General features: G+C 43.6%; 1 protein-coding gene across 1 annotated transcript in view; it reads right to left on the bottom strand.

Moving 5' to 3' along the window:
• Positions 1-18,080, bottom strand: part of JAK2 (Janus kinase 2) — a 173,149-nt gene extending 155,069 nt beyond the window's left edge. Inside the window, exon 1 of the mRNA XM_069961926.1 lies at positions 17,857-18,080. The gene's annotated coding sequence lies outside the window, so the exon portion shown is untranslated. The remainder of the gene's footprint in view (positions 1-17,856) is intronic.
• Between the last annotated feature and the right edge of the window lie 5,164 nt (positions 18,081-23,244).

Here is a 23,244-nt window from a genome sequence, read left to right as displayed (position 1 = left end):
ATTTTAACATACCTCGTTTTTAGCCTCACCCAAAAAACATTTGTTGTTTTTCTTCAGTTAAATTACATTTTCTGTTTCAAATGTTATGAAATGTTTTCATTCTGCCAAAAGTCAACAACATTCAACAGATCAAGGCCATACTAAATAAATAATCTTTATCTTCTCTACCCAGTATCCTTTCATTCATTTATAAATAGTATAATTCCAGAGTTTATAATCTTTAAAAAGTGGATATTTTAAGTTAAATAAAACCAATCAGCAAAAAAAATAAAAAAAAGTTATACAGCTAACCAAACGTGCAGATACATCACCCAGTTCACTTCCCAAACATATACATGGAGCCAGCGTCCCTGCCCATTATAACCCACAAGCTTACTTTTGAAAACTTCCACACTGTATGTAAATACAGGCCAACTAGTAATCTGGCCGTTGTCTGTGGGCCAAGCAGTCACAGTCACCGGGTGCAGTAGCCCTGTGCGCCCCCGCGGGCACGATCGACAGAACTATATCAGCAATGTTACCAAGAGGACCGCCCATCGTGTCAGCACTCCGACGTCTTCATTACGGCAGATATACATAGTACTGTACTGAGCCGCTGTACTGTGCATGTCTGCTGTCTGCATGTCGTCTATTTTTCCCCCCTACTGGTAATAGCAAGATACAGGATAGGTGTTCTAATGGTAAATTGTTTTTACTTCATTTTTAGTACATTGTAAAAAAGGACTTGCATCTTAGGTTTATCATAGGTTATGCCACAGGACAGGGTATAACTAATAGATCTCGAGAAGAGGGACCCAAAATCTGAACGACAGGCCATGCATGCACATTACCGCTCCATTAATTCTGCTGAAGACATCCAAAGGATTCATCCATCTATCACCGGTGATTCCATAGCGAATAAATGGAGCAGCATAGTGTATGTGCGACCTGCCACATCCATCTTTCTAGGCTATAGTAGAGACTCCACAGGTTCTTCTTTTGCATATTCATGTTTCCCAGGGGGCAATGCACCTAGGATTTCACTGCATTAAGTGCTTTAACCAGCATCCAGCAGTGTTATCTTTGGCTGGTCTCCCTGAGATCAGTGAGATTCCGTATGGTTCTACTAGGCATTGCTCCCACCTAGCTAGAATCCTGCTCCACACTGATGAGGGGCAACATTCCGAAACAGCTGTATTTGGATGGATACCTTGCCTTGGTTTTTCCCTTGTTATTACAATGATTTATAGGGCCACTTAATATAGTTGTTTTGGTGGTTTCCTAAAAGGAGCTGCCTCTTAGCTGGGTCCTTCCCAGAGGGATATCTGGCTAGTCCTGTGTTTTGAGACTCTTCAATGAGGCTCCACAGGTTTATCTTTTACAATTTACAGCAAGCTTTGTAGAGCCCAAGACCAGATTCTGCGCTACATTATTAGTATTAGTAGTAGTAGTATTTCGCCAGGTTTGGGAAAAGTTTTTTTTTTTTTTTAAAGTGCAACTTTTTGGTGAATTTATGCTGTGCTCACCATTTTTGAGGAAGTAGGTGGAGAGTGATATTAAAGGGGTATGGCCACAATAGCCCACCAGATTTACTATGTGACCTAGCAGAAATCTACACCAGCTCAGAGATAGCATAGCTTTCCCTGTGCTGCACACAGCCAGCAATGCATTTAGCATATGTACCATTCCTAGTAAAATTCCCACCAATATCTTTATTGAGTAGGGTCAGGTGTGAGGACTGTGTTCACTGTGAGTTGTGCTGAAGGAGGTTGTATGTATTATTATTAGAAATGAGTGAACCAGAGCTGTAGAAGTCGGATGCAGCCCTAAGGCTGCCCGGAAAACATGGACAAAGCCATAGGCTGTATCCATGTTTTCCAGGACTCCCGGGGGCTTTAACTTCTGCAGCGACCAGTAATCAAATGCCACATGCTTGGATTTAAACATACCCAGTCATGCTCAAGATTCATCTCTTGTTATGTATTCTATGTTACAGGTTAAAGCCATGTCCTATGTAAATGGGTGGAACATAAAGCAACAAATTTTGCATGGTGCAACTTTGCTTTTTATGCCCCTCATGTCCCACTTCAACTATGGAATAGGTAAGTATTTTACATTAGTACTTGTAAGCGAAAACTAGTTACGCTAAAAGGGCACAGACACACAATCTGTATATACATTCTGTAGACTAGACTGTAGGCTACATACTGAGGGCCACATGAATGGCACATGAATTATGATGCAGGGAGTTCAGACAGCTCAGTTCATGGGATACAAACTGCCTACGGACCATATATATACTAAACATGCGTCTGTGGCCTTAGACAGTTTTAGTAAATCTGCCCCAATACCCCTAAAAAGCCTTAGTTTCTTCTAATCCGTTCATACCTGGACTCTTTAAATGGCTTTTGTGGCACTTCAGCTGTTTTTCTCACACTGCTAAGGCTCTTTTCACATAAAGTTTGTTGCATGCAATACATACAGCAAACATACCCATATATCCCAATCACCTGGCAGAGGCTAGAAAAGTTTGGGTAGTTTCTGTCATAGCTATATAGTAGAGGTATTCCCACTGAATGGCACTAGACGTAGTGTGGAAAAAAAAGAAATTTAAAGGGAAACTATCAGCAGGTTGGTCCATAGAAGGTGGGATGGATCCCGATACCCCTTCAGTATACAGTGGTACCTCTGTTCTCGAACTTAATTGGTTCAGGAGGGCAGTTTGAGAACAGAGCAGTCTGAGAACCGAACAGTGTCTTCCCATAGGAAATAATGTAAATATGTTTGGTTCCAGCACCCACCAATAATTACCTACAGTACCCATAGTACAGTAGTCACTAACTCCTCACTCATTCTTTACTGTATAGTGCACCCCCCACCCCAGCACTGTAACAGATGGGAGATGGTGGTGCACTGACTGTACTACTACTGTACTATATATGCACTCCAGCAGTCTTATACAGTACTGTACTGTATGTGAAGCCTCACCAGTGCTAAACTCACCAGGTACAACCCGCAATCCAAGCTCGTGAAAACATTCAGATACCAAGCAGAGTTTGAATTCCGATCAAAACTTCCTGGTAAATATTCATTTGAATACCAGAAGTGTTTGAACACCGAGGTATTACTGTATATTTTATTTTAAATACTATTCATTGTGTGACGTGCAGTGTTTTCTTCTTGTGGGCCATGAGCTTTTTCTAAGGCCCCCTTCACACGTCCGGAAAAACCGCCCGGATTTCCTATCAGGAAATCCGGACGGATTTCCGGACGCATAGACTTTCATTGGACACGGACACCCTTCCGGAATTTTCCGGAGGGCTGTCCGTTCCGGAAAATAGGACCGGATTTTTTAGAACCGGTCCTATTTTCGTCCGGAAATCCGGCCCGGACGCCCCCATAGAAGTCTATGGGAGCGCCCGGGCCCCGGACGCTTTCCTGATGCACATCAGGAAAGCGTCCGGAGTTCCACTCACCTTCCGCCTCTGCTCCTGCTGCCTCTTCGCTGCCTCTTCATCCGCAGGTCCCCCCCGCGGCCACTCGCGGCACCCCCCCCCGCGGCCACTCGCGGCACCCCGGCACCCCCCCGCGGCCACTCGCGGCACCCCCGCGGCCACTCGCGGCACCCCCGCACCCCCCCCGCGGCCACTCGCGGCACCCCCGCACCCCCCCCCATCCCCACCCCCCGGCGGCCAGGAGACCAGGACAGGTGAGATTAAAACTCCCATCATGCCCTGCTGACAGGCCATGATGGGAGTTGTACTTCTGCAGCCTGGGGCCATCCAGGTTGCAGAAGTACAACTCCCACCATGCCTTGCTGACAGGCCATGATGGGAGTTGTAGTTCTGCAGCCTGTGGCCATCCAGGTTGCAGAAGTACAACTCCCACCATGCCTTGCTGACAGGCCATGATGGGAGTTGTAGTTCTGCAGCCTGTGGCCATCCAGGTTGCAGAAGTACAACTCCCACCATGCCCCTGCTGACAGGTCATGATGGAAGTTGTACTTCTGCAGTCTGTGGTCACCCAGGTTGCAGTACATGATGGGAGTTGTACCTCTGCAGCCTGTGGCCATCCAGGTGGCAGAAGTACAACTCCCACCATGCCTTGCTGACAGGTCATGGTGGGAGTTGTACTTCTGCAACCTGGATGGCCACAGGCTGCAGAGGTACAACTCCCATCATGTACTGCAACCTGGGTGACCACAGACTGCAGAAGTACAACTTCCATCATGACCTGTCAGCCAAGCATGATGGGAGTTGTAATTCTGCAAGCTGTGACCATCCAGTTTGCAGAAATACATGTCCTATTTTTTTTACTCATCAGGAAATCCTGAAGGTTTTTCCTGATGGTTTCCTGATGGTAAAAACGGATTACTGTCAGGAAATCCTGATACTATCCTGATGACATTTAAGGCCTCCTGATCAGGATTTCCTGACAGTAAAAACTGACACGGACGTGTGAATGGGGCCTAAGATAGTTCTGAGCACACCTTATTTAGCGTGCACTTTTTTTCACTTTTTTTATTTTATTAAATATGCATAAGTAGGAGTGCAGGTCAGAGCTGGTGGAGGGGATGGTGCACTGTGGGCCTGAAGAACGTCCCCAGTGCACCAATTAAACTAATGTGTATATTTATTAAGGAATAAATTGCTCCAAAACGGCACCACCTAGAAGAATAAGAACACTGGTGCTGGAACAAGGAGGTAGGCAGCAAGTAAGGAACCAGCAATGATGCAGGACAACTCACGGGCCACCACACTGACTTACACAAAACGAACAAAGTTGAAAAGGGAAGAGTAATGTGTGTGAGCTATAGTAGTTCCAGCAAAATTACATCAAGTTATACCATAGTCCCTCTTTCCATTACTCGCAGTAAACCACTCTTCCATCCCTATCGGATGATCTTCACTGCCGCTGAATTCGGATGCGGGCGCATCAGTGTGCTCCATTGTGTGCACTGACAGGTTTTCTGCGGCCGCTGTTCAATCAATAGCGGCCGCAGAAAACTGACAAGTCAGTTTTTTGCGGCACCGCTAGGGATCCCCGCCGGAGTGTATACCGGCTGGGATTCCCTCAGCTGCAGCACAATGTAAGTTGGCCGTTGTTGAACTTACGTTTTGTGAACATAGCCTTAAGTTGTAGTAGGACTCTTCACCCTTTAAAGGGGAACTCCGGATAAGAAAAACATGTTTTCTATTAAAAGTACATTAAAAGTTATATAGATGTGTCTATACAATGTATTACTGTATCTGTGCGGTTCTGCCACACTGGTAGCTGATAGAAATCCAGGAAGTGAAAAAAAATGGCCCCTGTGCCAATTCACATTGCTGCTGCTATTCCCCCCCTAGGAGACAAATATTCCATGCCTCAGTCTCACATTGTTTGTGTTTGCTGATGATGCCAACAGGGGGCAGGGCGTGATGTCACAGGAGGCTTGGCTGGATAACCCCAACCCCTGACTGATTCACCATTTCTAACCGTCCAGAAGCAGATGCAGCACTAATTTTACTAATTGTAATGGGTGGGGGCTGTGATGATTACATGAGGGAAAGCATTGCATTCTGGGAAATGCCAAACCAGGAAGAACAGAAACACAAAACAGAGCAACCCCCCCAAACAAATGGATTTTTGGTAGTTTCAAAACTGGGATAGACAGGTAAGTAATGCTGATGCTACTGCAGAAGTTTCACTTTTTTTAACCTCTACCTGGAGTTCCCCTTTAAAGAGCTGTAACCTAATTGGCTGGGCAAGTGCTGCAATTTGTCCTTGCCATTATCTTGATATACTCCACCCCCTTTCTTTGTTTTACTCCCTATTGTGCTATATTCAGCCGCTGCTCATTGTGAAAGACAGATATAATACTCTCATTGCAACCATATTCGGTAGCATGAAACCACAGTAGAATACTGATGCATGAGGAAACACACTGAGCAGAGAAAACACAAACTAAACGGCACATCATGAACAACATCATCTGAAAGAAGATAGCAAACTGCATGCCACCCACTGACTCCAAGAATAAAGGCAAAATATACAGTGCTTTTTATATTTTTTGGGATGATCCAATGGATAGGACCAGCAGTATGCTGTGATCTCTTATACAGTAGGGAAAAACATATACTGCAGCCAAGCATCAGGCTTTCCCATGAGTAGGCCAAGCTTCCGTCTCGGAAACCGCTATGCATAGCTGATAGCTGGAAAATTTAGCCAAGTATGCAATTCTGCTCAATATGGACAGCAGTATAAGCTACTGCCAGACTCCTCATTCCATGAGGGAGTTGTCTCAATACCCCCATACACATTAAAAGGGGTTGTCCAGCGCTACAAAAACATGGGCACTTTCTTTTAGAGACAGCACCACCACAACTCCAACAGTGCTTAAATAAGTTAAATTTCTAGATATATTGTATATACTGCAAGTGCAAATTTAAAACAAAGTAATATAAACAAAGTAAGGTAATAAAAAAAATGTGTAAAAAAATATATACAAAGAGGAGTATACTTGAACCTCCGGGTATGAACGTATTCTGCCTGGTAAGACCACTCACCCAATGCTGCGTTTCGCTATACAAGCTTTATCAAATACCTTCTTTAAACTTTTAATAAGAAAAAAAAAGCTCCTCCACACAAGTGGTTTCTTTTGTCTGGAAGGGCCTCTATACACAGAGAAATCTCCAAGATTTGGGATGACCAGAAATCTTGTATGAAGCTCTCCCAACACTCCTCCAATAGAGTATGTCAAGGGACAAAGGGATGGGGCAATACTGAATTTCAATGATTGATTTTCTTGTTATCGTTGGAGATGAGCCACCGCCAGAGGTGTCTGACAGTGCCTTAGGGTAGGTTCACACTGCGTTTTTGCATTAACAGACCTATTTCTAAATGGCTACTTTTACTGTATACAAAAACGTGGTCAACCATGTTTTTGTGTACGATTAGTAAAAAAAAAACAAAAAAAACAAAAAAAAAAAAAAACAGCCTTACTCATCTCTTCGCACTGAAAACACAAGCATGTATGTGTATAGGGGATTTTTTGAGTACCACCTGTCAGCTTACAGTTTGGGGCTATGTTCACACTATGTAAGTTCTGTAGTAATCACTGACGTTGTTGCAGATTTGCAACAACTGCCATGATTACGAAGGAACATTTCAATTTTCTGTGGCCACTACTCAATGAATAGCGGCCGCAGAGAAGCTGTCAGTGCACACAATGTGTGCTGCAGGGGATTCGGATGAGGCGGACGGCCGGGATGATCTTCTCTGACACCGGCCGTTCCTTGACCCGGCTGGGTCACGGAACAGCCGGTGTCTTAGGCCATGTGAAAATGGCCTGGAGGTGTACAGACATTTTTAGTAAGGTTCTGTCCTTACTTGCATTATAAACCTTCATGGGGTATGCTACTGAAGTTTCCATAACTTCTGTTTTTCCCTTATGTATCATGAAAACGTTCAGTCATACAAAGGATCCTGAACAGCATCCCTGTGTCTGTAACATAAGAAAGCCATAATGCCAAAGCGTAAGACGTTCGGAAGATGCCCACTTCAATGGGAAGAAGATTAAAAAAAAAAAAAAATTACGTCACAAAATATAATCTCAGATGTCTATCTTCACCGGTTTAACTATACAAAGAATGCTGCACTAGTTATAAAACTAAAATGAATGGCACAGAGCACTAGATATAAATAGATGCACAAAGACACACCATAAATAAGCGGTTACTCAATATCAACCACACAACCATTTACTAGTCACAAAACTAAATCATTCACAGGGTGTTACTTACAAGTCCATTGGGTAAACAATGAGCAATGACATAGTACACATACACTTATCACAAGGAGAGGCTCCAGATGATTAAAGGGATTATTCAGGATTAGAAAAGATAGACTTCCATTATTACAAAAAAACAAATCAAAGTGCAACAGTTTTTTTTTAACGTACCTTATTTTTGTGCAAGTTAAAAAAAAAAATGGACGTGTTTTGATCGTTTGGACCAAAGCAGCATTTTGATACAGGCACTTAAAGGTGTACTCCAGCTCCAGGCAGGTGTTTTTTCAGTACCTCCAGAGTGGGGGTGGAGGAAGACTATGACATCCACCTACCTCCCTGGCTCCAGCGCTGGCGCTCTCATCATGCTGTTCTGGTGCCCCGGTCTCTGGCCACTTACATCTCAGAAGGAGCTTGAGACAGGACATTGGGAGGCACACAGCCATTCAGCAGTAGAAACAGGACCCCGCCACTTACTTATACCCCTGTGTTCCTTGTGAAAACAAGAATTTTTCACCCCAACTTGAATTATATTGGAAAAAAATTGGAAACAACTTTTCTCAAAGGCTTGTGGGGTCTAAACGCACATTACACCCCAGGATGAATTTTTAAAACGGTGTGGCTTTCAAAATAGGGTACCTTCTGGGGGGGGTTTCCATGGTACTAGTAAAATGGGGGTCACTGCAAATGCACATGGTCCCCAAAAACAGATCCAGCAAAATCTGTGCAAAATAGCCATGCTTCCCTTCTGAGCCATGTCATATGCCCAAACAGCTTATGAGCCCAAGTGGAGTTCTGGCGCACTGAGGAGAAATTGAGTAAGGGTGCATTTAGGGCAGTGCTTCTCAAACTGTGAGGCGAGCCTCACCAGTAAGGCGCCCCCTAGTTGTTGGTGAGGCCCAGCTGGGGAGGCAGTTTTTTACAAAAGTAACTATGATCTGCACAGTCCTCCAAAATCTCCATTTTAGCAACATTATTAATTTATTTCATACTTGCTTGCTTTATTATATCTAGAGCTTGGAAGACAGGTGAAAGGTATCCCTAGCATCATTTTCAGCTTTTAAATGGACTTTCACCACAGATGGTGAGGCCCCAGCATCCTCTTAGTCAGTCTGGTGAGGCCCGGCATTGCCTTGGTGTGTTGGGTGAGGCTCCAGTAGAAATAGTTTGAGAAGCAGTGATTTAGGGTGTGCGTACACTACGGAATCCGGGAAGATAACCCACCGCTCGTATCATAGACTCCATTCTATGGTTAGGCGGATTCCGCCGTCCGCCAAAAGAATTGACTTGACAATTCGTTTGGCACACGGCAGAATCCACCTGTGCACAGAATGGAATCTATGGCACGGGCGGAAATGTGTGCTAGCGCGAGCGGGGCAGCTGGTTATCCTCCTGAATTCCGTGGTGTGCCTGCACCCTTAGACAGACAGATTTTTTAAGCCAAAGCCAGGAACAGACTATAGACAGAGAACAGGTCATTAAGGAAAGACAGATTTCTACCGTTTTCGAATCCATTCCTGGCTTTGGCTTAAAAAATCTGTCAGATAATCTTCTCTGTGTAAACACACACACATTTTTTGGTGCTTCTTGGACCCAGTGCTAAAACCTTTCCTCAAACACCTGTGGGTGTTGTCAGAATAACCTTTTAAAGGTTGGTCAGACATAGGAAACTAAAATTGTCACTGTCACCATAGGAAACTTTTCACACGTCATAGAGACATGCCAAAAGTTTTGATTGGTCCGGGTCTGAGTGTTCAGACCTGTACCTGTATTGTCAGAACGAGCGGGGAGAGGACCACACGGCAGCGTGTCCGCTCCCCTCTTTGTATCAGCATAATCAGTCAGGCCTCATAGACTTACATTATGAGCTCAACTGATCACGTGACACAGAGACTCTCGATCAGTACAGGTATGAACACTGTCTAAAAGTGTCAGCAGTATGAAATGTGAACTTCAGCTGACAGATTCACTTAAATCCCTTAAGACACCATGACATAACACGTACATCATGGTGTCAGTAAAGGGGTATAGAGAGGACTCACAATGTGAGTCCTCTATATGCACAGCATTTCCAAGCTGCTATTAGCAGCCAGGGGCTCCTGCTAATAGCTGGCACAGACCAATCTGTGCCAGCTATTTAACCACTTAAATGCCCCTGTCAAAATTGACAGCAGCATTAAAACAGTAAAGCGACACTGGTGCGTAGTGGCATGGATCGCAGGAAGCATCCTGTAGCAATAGAGTGCAAAATAATGGATAAATGCAGTACATATGTAGTGCATTGATCCCTATGAAAAATCAAGGTACAGTGGTACCTTGGTTTAAGAGTAACTTGATTTAAGAGTGTTTTGGTTTAAGAGCTAACAGTTCCCTGTACTGGGTGGGAGGGGGGGAGGGGCATGGTCTGCACAGGGTGGTCTACAGCCCTGTACTCTGACCCTGGAAGTCTCCTTCACTTTCCAAATCATGGCAGATCCACTTCAGGCTGGGGCTTACGTCAGGTGACAGGACGGTGTAATCTCTTCATAGCTGTAACCCTTCTGTCCCCGGACAGAGAGCGCTGCATGTATGTGCCCACATCTGCCCTCCTCATTCCTTCCTGCTCCCTGCAGTCTCTGTCAGCCCTTGTGTTTCCCATCTTCTCTATTACTGTCCAGTAACTTATAATATCACATATTCTGCTGTTTCTGAATGTTTGTTTCATCTGTTTTACATGTTATTCAGAATAATAAATCATTATTTTTAAGGTGTGGAACCAATTGTCTGCATTTCTATGATTTCTTATGGGAAAATGTGTTTTGGTTTAAGATTGGATTTGGATTACAAGCACGGTCCCGAAACGAATTATGCTCGTAATCCAAGGCACCACTGTCCTGCTCACAGAAATCTCCTAGAGGGACAATAAAAATGTGTTAAAAAATGTTTACTATATAAAAAAAATCCATTCCATAATAAAATTATAAATCACCACCTTTCCCCTAATTAAAAAAAAGAAAAAAAAAACAAAACATATTTTGTATCTCCACATGCAGCAGCATCCAGACAGTAATCGACATGAACGCAAAAGACCTCCAAAGTGCAAAGCTGCTGATTTTTGGCCACTTTAAATCCCAGAAAAAACAAAAAACCCGTGATCAAAAAATTGCAAATACACAAGTGTGGTACAGATAAAAACTAGATCATGACAGAAAAAAATGACCCCTCACACAGCCCCATAGACCAAAAAATCACCAATAGACCAAAAGTCAAAATAGAAGTTGTACAATAAAAAAAAACAAAAAAAAAAACAAGAACATGCACCACATGGAGAACAGCATAATGATGAACACCCCCCCCCCCCAAATATGGTAGGTAAAAATAAAAAAATGAAAGCACTATGGCCTTTTACACATGAGGAATGGAAAAAAAGTGCAAAAATGAAAATTTGCTATCACTAAGGCAGATTAATAGTCGATCAAAAGCATAAAGAGGACCTGTCACCCCCGGTGACAGGGTGACAGGCTCCCAACCCCCTGTTAGAGCCCCCTATACTCACCTAATCCCGCCGGGTCCCGCTTCTGGAGATGGTCGGGTCACAGAGATATCGGCGCCCGACGCGCGCGATCCTCAGATGAGTCCAACGCTCATAGAGAATGACAGGAGAGTCCAGCGCTCCGTCATTCTCTATGAGCGTTGGACTCATCTGAGGATCGCGCGCGTCGGGCGCCGATATCTCCGTGACCCGACCATCTCCAGAAGTGGGACCCAGCGGGATTAGGTGAGTATAGGGGGCTCTAACAGGGGTCGGGAGCCTGTCACCCCGGCACGGGGGTGACAGGTTCCCTTTAAGATGCCTTTAAGAGTAATGTAAAGTTTACAATCTTCTTCCATTCTCATGTTTTGTAATAAGTTTAACATACAGCTCTGTAACTAGTTATGTTGCATGGTGGAGTTCCAGCGGAGCATGGTTTATTGACTAGGCTTCATTCACAGATGTACCCTATTCAGCCTTTCACGCACACCACTAAAAATTTCTCCTTATCAGTGCTTACAGGGATACACTGTCAAACATGGGGGGGGGGGGGGGGGGGGGGGGGGGGGGGACACAGGGAGAGGCCATTTTCATATGGCAGTATTTTGGTCAGTATTTTGCTCCTGTGATTGTAAGGCAAGCAGTTACAAATATTTCAACTGCAGTATTTCTTGCTTTATGTTCCACCACAGTTTTGGCTTACAAATACTGAAGCCAATTACTGACTGAAATTCTTCAATGTGAAAGTGACCAGGGAGGAACAATAAGAATGTAATTTGTGTAGAATAGGATAAAACGCGCTTCTCAATTTCTCAAAGAATAAGGGTACAGATAAATCGCTTAATCACTCATTTGGCACGCAACAAGCAATGATATTTTTTTTCTTTTAAATGATAGGCGTTTAACCCCTTCAGGACCAGGCTAATTTTCATTTTTGCGTTTTAATTTTTTCCTCCTTGTGCTTAAAAGGCCATATCAGTTGCATTTTTACACCTACAGACCCACATGAGCCCTTATTTTTTGCGTCGCTAATTGTACTTTGCAATGACAAGGCTGAATTTTTGCATAAAATATGCTACGAAATCAGAAAAAAAATTATACGCGCAGTGACATTGGGGGGGCTTCGTTTTTACGCTGTGTCCCCTATGGAAAAACTGACATGTTATGTATGTTCCTCAAGTCGTTACGATTACAACGATATATAACATGTATAACTTTTATTGTATCTGATGGCCTGTAAAAAATTCAAACCATTGTTAACATGCAGCCGGAAGCAACCGAATGCCAAGCCGGGATCAGCGCAATTACCGCGCAGACCCCAGCCGCCACCAGTCACGGAGATCGCTCCTCCGTGACAATGTCACGGGGGGCGATCTCCCCACTAGACACCAGGGAATAGCTGTTCTGAAGTCTTCAGATGCAGCTGTCAACTTTGATAGCTGCATCTGAAGACTTAATTAGCGGGCACGGCGATCAGACCGTGCCTGCTAATAGCCGTGGCCCCGGGCTACATGCGGCACCCGGGATCGCGGCGGTTCAGAGCGGGGTCGCCGCGCAGCCCTGCTCTGAACGCCCCCACCCGCACGAGGACGTACAGTTACGTCCTCGTGTGGGAAAGGGTTAAACAAAAAGACCAATCACAAAAAAAAAAAAAAAACACTGATGATTTTGAGGTCAGCTTAAAAGATGCGATCCACAACATATGAACAAATTATTGTTCGACGTTTGATCGTTGCTGCATTTACACTAGAAAATTATAGATTAAATTCAAACGATTTAACAATTTATAGCACGATAATCGTCCCTGTAAACGGCTGTTCAGTTGATCAGTGGTGAGCTCCAAGCTACTGCTTAGTTGGCTCGCCCAGTAACCAGACTGGTTTCACTATTCACACATTTTCTACATAAAAACTGTTTAGTCACTGAAAAGCCACAAGCGCCGCAGACATGTCCAAGTATCGTAAACGGATGCAGGAACCTGCACACACACACACACTGAAACAGCTGCTGGATAATAGGAGTAAACCCACAATAAAGCTGGTTTTATCTCTTTTTGTCCTTTATGCCTGTTGAACTTATATGCCCCTAAGCCTGACATAAAATATCTCACATTTACAGTCCTGTGTATACTATTTTTTTCCCTCCCTACTAAACTGAGTAAAATTGTTGTGTGTAATGTTTCAGGGATTTTAGAGTGTACCTACACATATGTGTGTCCATAACAGCAGTTGTTGTTCATCACATAGGACTATCGACAAGGATGGGCCCAAAGCCTGCAACATTAGGAGTAGACAGGAAACAATAAGTCGATTTTATGAAATTGATTGTTTTGTATTTTATTATGACACTGCCATTAAAGGCATTTAGGATATGTTTCTTTGGCTTTTTTTAAATTATTTTTCTTATAAATGAATCATACTGACACTTGCTTGTTGTCATTAGGAGAATTGTCCCATGTAAACGGACCGTTAGACCTAGTATTGCCACTCACCCTAACTACAAATGCTGGTAGCAAATACCCTGAAAGTAAAGCTGGGCAATATGACCAAAAAATAAAATCTCAATTTTGGGCGATTCCCAATTTAAATCTCAGTTGTTGGGTTTTTTTTTTGGCTAATTTTATGTATGTTTGAGGGGGCAACTGTATTGCAGAGAGTGTCACTGTCGTTATAACTTTCAAAATCTAAATCAACAGTCGAGGTGATATAAAGCAAGTTTGCATTTACAAGTTTACAATCACAATTTTTTTTTTTTTAGTTAGCATGAAAAACACAGCACTTCATGTTTTCTGACAAGTCAGAAAACAGGAAGTCCTGTGTATCCCAGGCCATCTGAGCGCTCACAGAGAGAAGGTAGTCATGTGATTGATGGACATATTGGGCCGTGACTTTCTGTACTGTCTGGAATTCCTGTGTTTAGGGTGAATTGACACCGGCGGATCCGCCGGGAGTCTCACGCACGAAATCCGCAGTTAATCCGCAATACACATATTATTCTTATTATTATTATTAATACGTGTATTGTGGATTAGCTGCGGATTTCGTGCGTGAGACTCCTGGCGGATCCGCCCGTGTGAATTTACCCTTAGTCTGTTTTTTTTTCATCCAGCACAAGTCTGAAAATCTGCCTTCAGGAGACTTGACCTGGATATCTGGTAAGTTCAGCTTTGTTTTACAGCATGAAAACAGCAACAAAAATAATGAATGTACAGTGGAACCTTGGTTTAAGAGTAACTTGGATTGAGAGCGTTTTGCAAGAAGAGCTCACAGTTTTTCAAAATTGTAACTTGGTTTAAGAGCATTGCTTTGGTTTAAGAGCTCCCTGTACTGAGTTGGGGGGAGTGGGGGAGGTGCATGGTCTGAATAGCGAGGTCTACAGCCCTGTACTCTGACCCAGGAAGTCTCCCTCACCTTCCAAATCATAGCAGATCAACTTCAGGCTGGGGTCTGCATCAGGGGACAGGACTGTGGAGGTAATCTTTTCATAGCTGTAACCCCTCTCTCCCCAGACAGAGTGCTGCTATACTGTGCTCACCCTATACCCTGCTCATTCCTTCATGCTCCCTGCAGTCTCTGTCCGCCCTTGCATTTCCCATCCTCTTCATTACCGTACAGTAACTTATAATATCACATATTCTGCTGTTTGTAAATGTTTATTTCATCTGTTTTACATATTATTGAAAAAAAAAAAAAAAAAAAAAAAAATCAATATTTTGGGGTGTGGAACCAATTGTCTGCTTTCAACTATTCCTTATGGTAAAATTTGCTTTGGTTCAAGACTGCGTCTATAAAATGAGTGCAGTGTATCTTTAACTGAAGACAATCTCCATTTTCCTCATATTGAGTCTCCTGACGATTTTGAGGAATTATGACTTCGGGAACAACGATACTATTTGAAAGTTCGCTCTTGTGTACGGACAGCCAAGCGGCTGTGTCAGTACACTAGCACAAACTTTTAAACCGACATTGTAACTAAACATGATGCTGGGAGCTCGCTGGTCCAGTCTGCAGAACACTGCCCGCCACCAGACGGAAATCTACGGACTTGTGAATGAGCCCTTACTCTCACCAGCCTTATGTTGGCAGGGTAAAATTATGTTGTTGTTGGAGTGCCTCTTTAAGTCAATAATTTTTGCCAGATGGCATAAACAAGCAGTAACACAGTTCAGTATCCATCCCTATCTCCTCTAGATTTGCCTGAGCAGAGCTGCAGATGCTGGCATGCTCAGATATGAACCCAAAGTCCCGATGCTCTGCCACCTCTGTGCCACAGACATTTAACTAGGAAGCTAAAGCTGGTATGACTCACTTGTGTCCTAGGTAACAGTTACATTCTGTACACAGGGTATATTGGTTGATTCATTTCCAGAAGTAATGCCACAGGAAGCAGACGTAATAAAAGCTGCACAACTTGTTAAGTCTATAAATGCATGTACAGATTGGTTGCAGTCATTATATTGAGTCAGTTATAGGGCTTATTGCTCAGCATTGCATGTATTAACAATAATTTCATTTAATACACGAATGGCAAAAATCCCTCCAAGTAATCCTTTTTCGTTCTCCAGGGTATAAATACCTGGCCTGCCAAAGCTGTCCTGTTAGAATAAGGGGCACTTTGGTAGATTTAGATTTCCTCTTTCACAAACCCATTACGTAAGAGTCCCACATATATGCAATCCTGCCCTCTAGTGACCAGAAGACCCCAGTGGACTAGAAAACAGTCCCTGATTTCTATTGAGCTGGTAGTTGTTCAGAAATTGAAAGCATCCCTCATGTAGTACTACTTCACTGCACACATACATGAAAATACAAGGTGTCAAATGTGTGATCGGTTCTAACAAAGTTACTGAAACTGAGGCAAAGGTGCATGAAATATACTGTCAGCCAACTGATGTGAGAAGCCATCGACTGCGAAGAAAACTTTATAGACTCCGAAAAGAAAAATATATCACTCGCCAGACGTAGCTTAAAGTTAGACGGATCTAACCTGCTGATAGCCCCCTATTGCACAGGAGACTCTGATGATGGATGGATGTGTGTTCCCTTTATCTTCTGAGCCGTTTCCGTGCAGTTAGTCTTTTACTAGTAAGACTGTTAGAAACGGTCTCACCGGACCAAGGAGTAAAAGACTAACTGCACAGGAATGACGCAGAGGATGAAGGTAAGAAACCTTCATCTTCAGCACCAATAGGGACAGGTTAGATTAGCAGGTGGTTAGATTTGTCCAACCTGCTGATAGCTCCCCTTTGAAATAAAGGAGTATCTGTACGATTATTATAGGAAATCTGCACACACAAACCCAGCATCCTAAATTAGAGGTACAACATGGGTGATGAAAAATCTAGACAGACCTTGTCCATACACTCTATAAGGGTATATGGGGGGTCATTCATAACCTGGGACCCCATCCTAATAGCCAAAAAGCAAAGAATACACAACTGCATCATGTAATGGTATGATGCCTCTGTGGCACTGTGACTTGCTATTTGTATCCCCGGAATTTTTTGATAGTGAATAAAATGGATCATGAAGTGATCAGGCCAAGGGCACATTGGAGCTGTTTTGGGGAAATGGTGAACCAGTCTTTATTAGAGATAGACAATGAAGCTACATAGACCACAAGCCCAGACCCAGAATAGGGTATAAGGTACCAAGGAACTTCTAATAAGGAGCTGGATCTTCAGCCTCACAGTCTTGCTCTCGTTGCCAGCCTGAATTTCCTATTGCTCACAAAATCACATCCCTGTCTGCTTCCTCATGAAAATACAGCTTATACCACTCTTCAATCCACTGCTGATCTGCGCTCCCTGCCACTCTGTGTTTACAATCTGCTGGCAATGATGTGCTGTGGCTATATGTGACCTCTGCAGCCAATCAGTGGCTTCGGTGGTCATGTGGAGGTCAGCCGTAGTTGTCAGTTGTCATATCCGGCAGGGGCTGCCTAAGTATCTAAGTTAGACTGGTAGTGAAGGGTTAAAGATTTATCCAGCTATGCAAAACAAAAGCTGTATGGCTGCTTTGAGGTTGGTATGTAAAAAACAATAAAGAAGCTATACTTACCTCTCCACACTCCCCCAGTGTCCTGCTACCGGTCTCTGGTATACTCCAGACGATCCTGTCAAAGTGGAGGTGGGATGATCTTAGGGAGATACTGGAGACTCATAGCAGGACACTGGGGGAGCGTGGAGAGGTAAGTATTGCTTCTCTTTTGTTTTTTTAACAAGTTGCTACCATATAGCTATTGTTGTGCATAACCGGATGGCTCCTTCCAGTAGTGTTTTTCATTTGTTTTTGTTTTTTTAAAGAAACCGGAACAGCCCTTTAAGAAGTGGCCAGTGATTGGGCCACATGTGGCATGCAAGAAGCCACGCCCCTTCTCAATGACACAGCCAGGAACCAAGCTGTCACTGCATGAGGCTGGCACCATCCAGCCACCAGTGCCCAGGGACCTGCACAGAGCGGCACAGCTAGAACCACCAGCACAGGCACAAGGGACTCCTGCAGGAGATGCTGCCCACACCAGGGAGGCTGAGGAGCCGCAGCACACTCTCCCCCATCTACCATAGGATTTGCATAGGAAATGCATGCTAATTACTCACCATGGGGAAAGCCGAGGCACTTCCCAGTAAGTCACAGAGCTCCCAGCGCCTTCATCTCTCCGGCTGGCAGACAATGTCCTCTCCCTGGCTGTGGCCGCCGGCCAGCTGTAGGGCAGTTTTGCCAGGATCTTCCTCCGTGGTGACAGGGTAGCGGCTAGTTCCCCCTTCTCCGAAAGGACCTTCTGACGTCGCCGCCCCACGTGACACACCCATGTGACCTGTAGAGTCACGTGGTGCGGCTGCTACGCGGGCGGCGGGCTGTGCGTTCCACTGGAGAGCGGCGCTGCTTCGTGAGGAGGACTCCGATGGCTGCGGGAGGGGAAGGCGGGGCACGGAGTGACAGGAGAGCGACAGCCCTGCGCACTCCATAAACATGTTTACATCGGTGCTCTATGAACTCCTCCATAGCCCTGCACGATTACAACTAGTGTAATGCTCCAGAGCCGCAGCCTTTAACAGTGTAGTCAGGTTTGGACTAAAAGTGAAGGGGGACGGAGCAGGTTGTGTCCAGAATACAAAACTCTTCCAGAGCACCACAGTATTACAAATGTACAGTACTAGAAAAACTGCAAAGAATCACATAAAGCAAGTAAAATTCCTTTAAACTAAAGTCCATTAAAATTCCACCTGGATGATGTCCGTACAGCCGTACTAGCGGAGCACACGGACGTGGTTCTGGCGAATTCTATGAATGAGGGCCAGCAGATTCTATGCTGCATTTATAATTTTAGGCTATGTTCAGAGGCTTTTAGAACAGGGGCCGTTGTTTGACACGGCCGTGTCAAACAAAGGCCGCTGTATGACGTGTCACTCGGCCGATACTGTAGTATTGGCCACATAAACACTTTATTTTAATTGTAATGTGGGCACATTCGGATATGCCCGCTCTCCAATACCATAGACCGCATTGTAAAGTATGGCCAGGAGCCGTACTCTATACTGTGAGCACAAACTATTTTGTACGGCCGCTGTTTATCGAATAGACCTGTCAATTATTTTGTGTGGCCGCAGAGAACAGTGGCTGTAGTGTATACAGGGTGTGTACATTATGGCTGTTGTTTTATACACTGCTTGGCTATGTTCACACTATCTTAAAAAAAGAAAGAAATGGTGTCCACTCTATTTTAAAAGACGTCCGTTATTGCCACATTTTAATTTATTTTTATGCAGTGTATTGAAATCAATGGAATGACGGACGTCCAATGCACACAGTGTATAAAAATAACGGACATTGTCTAGGCAGACGTCAAAATAATGATCACGACAATCATTTTCAGATGTCTTTAGCAAACAGCGGACGTTATTTTTTAGTTGGTAATACAAGGTTTTTCTTTTTTGACCGTTTTTGCTATAAAATTCAATGGATTTTTCAATCAAAGACACCTGAACTAAAATAATCTACCAACAATCAACCTCATTGCACTGACGGGCGGCCAAACTGACCGACAAAAGATGTCTGTTATTGCTGTGATTTAATTTACTTCAATGCAATGTATTGAAATCTATGGCATGACGGACGACCAATGCATACAGTGAATAAAATAACGGGCATTGTGTGGACGTCAAAATAATGATCATGACAATTATTTTCGGAAGTCTATTGCAAACAAAAAAGGAGTAAAGATAGTGTGAGTTCAACTGCTAGTTGCCTTGACGAGGTTAACCTATTAAGTGTCTATACCCTAAGGCTGGGTTCACACTACGTAAGTTTCCGGCCGTAGCGCGTTCCGTGAATAAGCGGCCGGAAACTTACGTAGTTTGCGTACAATGTAAAGTATACGATCTACGGCCGCACAGTTCACACTACGTACGAACTTATGCCCGGATCGTATGCGGCGCCGTAAAAAATGAACCAGACCATTATTTCGGGACGGAAATGCCGTAACTTACGCCCGTAGCGTAACATGCGGTCCCGTACGTAGTGGTGATTTCTTCATTTTTCAAGCTTTTTGTGCCGATCCAAAAGGTTCTGTGGGGTGTCCGGGGCTAGGCGAAGATTTCCAAGTAAAAGACCGCTGACAGATCGCTACGAAGAGCGCTCAGGAAGCGTAAGTACACTACGGGCGTAAGTTTGCGTGCCGTACGTATCCGGCCGCAACTTGCGTAAAGTCCCGGCCGGAGTTTCATACGTACATGTCCGGCCGCGGAAAATATGCGGCCGGACATATACGTAGTGTGAACATAGCCAAATGCTGCGTTTACACGGAGCGATAATTCGCCCAATCGTACGATTAACGATATCGAAAGAACGATGTTTTTTTTAGAAAAATCATTGTGTAGACGGAACGATATATCGTACGGAAAAATCGTTTTGCAATCACTTAAGCCTATCTCGCACATAGGTAAAATCGGTGAACGACTGTTTACATGGAACGATCTGCAAATTTTTTGCGAACAACGATTTTAGAACATGTTGTAAGATCAAAATGAACGATTTCTCGCTCGTCGCTTGATCGTTCGCTGCGTTTACACGTACAATTCGATCGTTATCGTGCAAATTCGCACGATAATCGTTCCGTGTAAACGCAGCATTAGACACTGGGAAAATTACACAAGAGTATAGGTCCTCTAACCAAGTTGTGGTGGATTGATGCAGATATATTCATAGTATTAGATACAGGTTTTACTGAATGAACAATATAGTGTAAAAAATATACATACATTAACATAAATGAATTGATTTTACTGTAAAGAATAAAACATATTATGTCCTTATGTTTTATTCTTTACAGTAAAATCAATTCATTTTTGTTAATGTATGTATATATTTTACACTATATTGTTCATTTAGTAAAACCTGTATCTAATACTATGAGTATATCTGCATCAATCCACTAAAACTTGGTTAGAGGACCTATACTTTTCTTGTCTATTGCAAACAGTTTATCATTCCCTGCGGCTGCAGAAGATGGATGTCACCCCAGGAAGTCCTGGAATATATAAATACAGCCACAGGCTATGTTCACACTACGTATCTTTCCGGCCGTAGTGCGAACCGCGAATATACGCATGTATTTTTAAGGGTTGATGCGTTCTCTTGAAAGTATACGATCTACGGCCGCACAATGCACACTACGTATGAGCTTACGGCCGAATCGTATACGGCGCCGTGAAAAATGAACAAGACCATTGTTTGAGGACAGAAATGTTCCAACTCACGGCCGTGGATTTCCATGCGGTCCCGTACGGAGTACTTATTTCAGCCAAATTGAATGTGATTTTTAGATCCAAAAGGTTCTGTGTGTTTTATTGGGCTTGGCGAAGATTTCCAAGTAAATGACCTGTTTCAGATGGCTTCGAAACAAGCTAGGGAAGCATAACTCTACTACGGGCGTATGTTTGCGGTTCGCCCGCATGTTCGCAATCCGGCCGCATGTCTATTTTTCCCACGGCCGTACTTTCAGCCGCACATGTATGGCTGCGTACGAACTACGGCCGGACCCATACGTAGTGTGAACATAGCCACAAGCTGTATCCATGTTTTTCTGGCAGCCCTAAGGCGGCATCTATCTGGAGTCGCGGGAAATCAAACGTTTGGATAACGGGTTTGGATAACGTTGCTAAACCTGAACATTTAGACAGGTTCACTCAATACTACTTATAACCTGCAGATGAGCATTAGCTTTCTGGTCGCACATGCTCAGTGCAGCACTAGGAGTTATAAGAACATGAGTAGTTTATCTATAAAATGGCAGTTGATGGGGATTAGGATTTTATGTGGGAAGCTGAGGCCGCCCTCACACATGACATTTATTTTGCATTGGTTTTGCCACAATGTGTGAACACAAGCACTATAGTGTGGAGACCTGCTCTTCAGCAAGCAGGCACACGGGTAGTAAAGGCCAGCGTGGAGTTGATGTGAGCAATGCTCCTCCCTATAGCAAACAAGCAGAGAAAAGCAGAGGCCCCTCCTAGTGCAATACTTTAAACTCCTGTTTCAGTAAAAAAAAAAGGTCAGCCAGGTTAATTAGGATCTAATAACCTTTTTAGAGCTGTTAAATTCTATTGTGGGCTTTTATCTGATAGAGGCTGGCTTTACGCTGCCTTATGGTCTTTGTACAGGGAGCGATTATCGTTCGAATTTTCGCAATAACGATGGCATTTGAGCGATAATCGGCTCGTGTAAACACAGCGAACGATCAATTGATGAGCGAGAAATCGTTCATTTTGGTCTTTCAACATGTTCTCAAATCATAGTTGGTCGTTCGCTGAAAATTCGCAGATCGCTTCGTGTAAACAGTCTTCATAGATTCACCCTATGTGTGAAATGGGCTCAAACGATCTTAAAAACGATCGCAATAATCATTTTTCAAACAATTTATCTCTCCGTCTAAACGCTGATCATTAAAAAAAAAAAAATCGTTGCCTCAGAATCATTTAACGATCGATAGGGTGAATTATCGCTCTCTGTAAAAGGACCATAAAAATCATGCAAAAATGCCAGCGGCTAGATGTTAGCTGGAGGTCAATGGAAGTTCTTGATATGCCTTACACGCGGTGATTTTTTTTGGTGTGGCGTTTTTTGTTTTTTTTTCTTAAACGCAGCATGCTGAGGGTTTGACTTTTTTTTCTGTTCTGGTCATTTCAAAAACAGCATTGCTGCTTGTATGCCTTTTTTTTCTGGCGTTTTCGTACTCTTTTTGTCCAGCAACTATGTCCTGTGATGGCAGAGGAAAAGGAAGTTTAGCCATTTGGTGCACACAAGAGCGCCTTAACAACTATAAAGATTATTCACACAAAGTCAAAAACGCAAACACATTTTGAAAAAAACGTCATGTACTGCATTGCATACGGTATGTCAACTTGCAGCAACAGAAACAGCCCAGACTAAGCAGATAACAGACACTAGGAATATGGAGCTGTGGTCTGCTGGTAATCCTGTATGCATCAGTTCACGGGGAACAAATATTTGAGCTGTACAGCGGCCCCTAAACTTACAATGGCCTTACAATATTTTCAACCTACAATGTTCTTTCCTGGACCATCGTAACTTGAGATCAGACTCGACATACTATGCTACAGACAGTCAGGATCTGCGGCATATATGAATAACTAAATGATCGGCCAATAAAGTGGCCATTTTACTTTTACTGAGGTGCATGCAGTGATTGACTGTCTAGTAGCGCCTCCCCAAAGTACAGTATGATACTACATGTCCTGTACTGCTCTTTACCTGGGCCAGGATGAGTTGCTCCTTTGGGTACCAGATGAGGGCAGCTTAATTTTATATTTCTGAGACCCTGCGTGATCTGTACAAGAGCCTGAAAACATTCCGGTCTTCTACACAGAAAGAAATTTAGTCTACTTACCCATATTAAATATCTGCTTATTATTCTTTAAATCTTCATTTTTTTCTTATTTTGGGATGATATTTTAGGAGCTTCAGAA

The sequence above is a fragment of the Dendropsophus ebraccatus genome, chromosome 3 (assembly GCF_027789765.1).
Source record: "Dendropsophus ebraccatus isolate aDenEbr1 chromosome 3, aDenEbr1.pat, whole genome shotgun sequence".
Lineage (NCBI taxonomy): Eukaryota > Metazoa > Chordata > Amphibia > Anura > Hylidae > Dendropsophus > Dendropsophus ebraccatus.
This window is presented reverse-complemented; position numbering and strand designations above follow the sequence as displayed.